Source organism: Mandrillus leucophaeus, unplaced genomic scaffold (genome assembly GCF_000951045.1).
Source record: "Mandrillus leucophaeus isolate KB7577 unplaced genomic scaffold, Mleu.le_1.0 Scaffold21, whole genome shotgun sequence".
NCBI lineage: Eukaryota > Metazoa > Chordata > Mammalia > Primates > Cercopithecidae > Mandrillus > Mandrillus leucophaeus.
Window position 1 is genome coordinate 2,137,846 of NW_012102143.1, and position 4,278 is coordinate 2,142,123.

The 4,278-nt window shown below is 37.3% G+C and overlaps 1 pseudogene; it reads left to right on the plus strand.

The window, feature by feature from the left end:
- Window positions 1-2,627, plus strand: part of LOC105539864 — a 5,949-nt pseudogene extending 3,322 nt beyond the window's left edge.
- The last annotated feature ends 1,651 nt before the right edge of the window (window positions 2,628-4,278 follow it).

A 4,278-nucleotide genomic window follows, 5' to 3' on the forward strand; every position in this document is an offset into this window, starting at 1 on the left:
CCACTGGTTCACCATGCAGTCGGTGGTGGAGAAACTTATCCTCAGGGGGCATGAGGTGGTGGTAGTCATGCCAGAGGTGAGTTGGCAACTGGGAAGATCACTGAATTGCACAGTGAAGACTTATTCAACCTCATACACTCTGGAGGAACTGGACCGGGAATTCATGGCTTTTGCCCATGCTCAATGGAAAGCACAAGTACAAAGTTTCTTTTCTCTATTTCTGAGTTCATCCAATGGTTTTTTTGATTTATTTTTTTTTGCATTGCAGGAGTTTGTTTAATGACCAAAAATTGGTAGAATACTTAGAGTTCTTTTGATGCGGTGTTTCTGGATCCTTTTGATGTCTGTGGCTTAATTGTTACCAAATATTTCTCCCTCCCCTCTGTGGTCTTTGCCAGGGGAATAGCTTGCCACTATCTTGAAGAAGGTGCACAGTGCCCTGCTCCTCTTTCCTATGTCCCCAGAATTCTCTTAGGGTTCTCAGATGCCATAACTTTCAAGGAGAGAGTATGGAACCATGTCATGCACTTGGAAGAACATTTATTTTGCAAGCATTTTTTCAAAAATGCCCTAGAAATCGCCTCTGAAATTCTCCAAACACCTGTCACAGAATATGATCTCTACAGCCACACATCAATTTGGTTGTTGCAAACGGACTTTGTTTTGGACCATCCCAAACCCGTGATGCCCAACATGGTCTTCATTGGTGGTATCAACTGCCATCAGGGAAAGCCAGTGCCTATGGTAAGTCATCTCTCCTTTAGCATGGTAAGAATAATCTGGCTTTGTAAATTAAAAAAAGATTCCTTACTGAACTGTGATTTAACATTTTCGTTTGTTGCATTTCAAATTTCTTTCCAGTTTAACAAATTATTTTGTGCCAGTTCATGTACTTGTCAGTTATCAAATTTTATAAAACTGCTCTTCTTGAAAGTGTGTATATATAATTTAAAAATTATACATCATATTCAGCCTACATTTTTGAGTACTATGTTTAGAAAAGTACCAACAACCGCAGTAAGAAATGGAACTTCCCTTTTTTGCTAATTCTATGTGACCCCTGAGAGCAAATGCTCTTAGCAGTTTTGCATACATTCTTTTCATTAAAAAAGTGTTTTAGTTGTGTATATATAATTTAAATAGGTCCTATTCAGCCTACATTTTTGAGTACCATGTTTAGAAAAGCACCAAAAACCACAGTAAGAAATGAAACTTCCCTTTTTTGCTAATTTTTGTGACCCCTAGAGGAAATGCTCTTAGCAGTTTTGTGTACATTCTTTTCATTTAAAAAAAAAATGCCGGGCGCTGTGGCTCAAGCCTGTAATCCCAGCACTTTGGAAGGCTGAGACGGGTGGATCACGAGGTCAGGAGATCGAGACCATCCTGGCTAACACGGTGAAACCCCATCTCTACTAAGAAATACAATAAACTAGCCGGGTGAGGTGGCGGGCGCCAGTTGTCCCAGGTACTGGGGGAGGTGAGGCCGGAGGATGGCGTGAACCTGGGAGGCGGAGCTTGCAGTGAGCTGAGATCCGGCCACTGCACTCCAGCCTGGGCGACAGAGCGAGACTCCGTCTCAAAAAAAAAAAAAAGCATTTTAGTTATACGCAATATCTAATGTAAATTCTCATACCTATTTTGTTAAAATAAAATCTTGCATTAGGTTAGACATATATTTCTTTACCTTGCATTTTTCATTTGCCAATAAATAATAGATTCCTTTATAGACAAATACAGACAGATTTGACAAGTTCATTTAATAGTCTTTACTTTGGATGCTATGTAGTTTTTTTAACCAATTAGTATTGATATATCTTTAGGCATTTTCCATTTTTTGCTTTTATGAGTAAGGCCATGTAAACATTCTTTAATAATTTCCTTATGTGAATATATTTCTATATTCTTGCTTTTATTTTAGTAGACTAGAGTCTTACACGTAGGGTTATAGGGTTTTCCTGAATTGAGAAGGATTGGCATCTTTTTACTATTAAGTCGTCCTGTTCAGGAATATGTAAGTCTCACTATTTATTCAGATCTTGTTTTATATACATAAATAAAATTTTTCACTATATAAGCATTTTATGTTTGTTATTAACATTTATTCCTTGGCATTTTATTATTTTTGAAACTATTTTTTTACAGGGCAAATTTTCCATTTCTACATTTAACTGACTATTGGGGTTTTTGTACATGTATCTTGTATCCAGCCACATTACTAACTTTTCTTATTATTTTTTAGTATGCATTAGATATACAATATACCCTACCATCTGCAAGTAATTCCCTTCTCTGATATTTATACTGCTTCTTTTGCTTTGCTGGAGCATATACTTCCAAAACATTATTGAGTAATATTGTTAGAGTAGCCAGTTTAAATAGGAATTTGGTCACTTTTGACTGAAAAATACCAGAATAAGATTCTGGCAAATGCACAGTTGCTAGATCCGGATGAATCACTTGGTGTCTCATCTCATTATATTATTTTATTAGGGATGGAGTATACATTTTTGTCTATTGCTGTGGCTGCTTACAAGGTTCAGTAGACTTTGTAACACAGTCATATCTGTTATTGGCAGATGTTTGGTAAAAGAGTGACCTTTCAGCCTACTCATGGGAAAGTGAAATAATGCTCTTTCTAAAAAGCAGGAAGACTACAGTTGTAGGCCTTTCAAAATTAGGCATGACTTTCAGTTCTTGGGCAGACCGGGCGAGGAGATGCAAATTGAAGGACTCTTAAGAGGTTGGACTTATCAAAGCACTTTTCTCCTCTTTATCCTCCATTAATTACAGTACCAAGCACCATCCATGTGTTGCCTACACACCACATCTTTGGCTCAGGGTGAGGCTCTGCCACTTCCTGAACCCACACTGAGTTCATTATGGCTCACAGGGTCACCCAGAGGCCTTTAGAGATATAAAACCCTATATATGATTTTATATCACCTATGATAGGGAGATATACATAAAAAATGAAACATTAAACTCTATATGGTTTCATTTATTTTGATTATAAATCTTTTATGAGATAAGAAATAAATGTGTTTATATATCTATTAAAGAATATACATATATGAAAGTTTTTATAGTTGCAGAGGGTTATGTATATTAATGTATATATTTATGATTATATCTATAAATCCAGCAGAATTCTCACAGAGGAATTCAGATCTGAAAGAGGGCTTTCTGTCAAGAGCCTTGGATGTGGCCCAACCACAAAAGTAAAAATCAACTGTCACTGAAAGAAGAATGGACACTGCATATTGTTCCTTCCTTGTTTCAGAGGCCAGGATGTGTCTGGGAAAAGCATGCAGTTGGTTACATCTTGTTGGGAAACAGGATTCAGAGTCTGAGTCTCATCTGTCTGATGAGAAGGGAGCATTACTTAATGATAGAGTACGTGTTTGCACATGTACGTGTTTGTGTATATGCAAGTGTGTTTGTGTGCGGTGTCCCAGACCCTGCACAGGGGATTTTCTTGAAGGTCTCCTGTAACAAAATCTCCTTGAGCCTATCCAGGAGAATTACATCCAGGGATGTAATTAAATACTTTAACAAGGATGGCAGATGACCCCATCTCGAACGTCAGGGATCAAATTTCAACGTGAGATTTGGAGGGGACAAACTTTTAAACTATATAATTTGGTATGGTTGTTCTTTTACATTTCAGCGTTCTAATATGTGCATTGATTAATGATGTGTAAACAATTCAGCAGAACATTGAAATAGTTTTAATGAGAAAAAGAGGAAGTCACTCCTAGTCTCTTTGAATTTTTGGTTAGTTCCAACAGAATCGATGACTGGTTTTAGGTGTAAAGAATTCAGGCTCCGTCTATACCATCCATGGTAGGTTCAGCTCTGCAGACCTGGGGATGGGATATGGTTACAGAGCAAGAAAAGGTCTGTGCTTCCCCCATTGCTCTAAGTTTCTGGCTCCAGTTCAAGATCCAAATTCAAAGTTAGCTTTTGGTGGACAAGACTAAGGCCTCCCACTAAAATTGTTTACTTCAAGTTTTTATTTTCAAAGTGTTCCAACACACACAAAGGAGAGACTTAGTGTCATGACCACCCGTATATCAATCTTAGGTTAAATAATTTTCACTATTTTGCTGAACTGATTCATCTATCCCTTTTTTCCTGTCTTGAAAGAAAACTATTTTAAAAGAGAAATTTGTGTCAGTCTTTTTTATTATACTTTAAGTTCTAGGGTACATGTGCACAATGTGCAGGTTTGTTACATAGGTATACATGTGCCATGTTGGTTTGCTGCACCCATCAGCT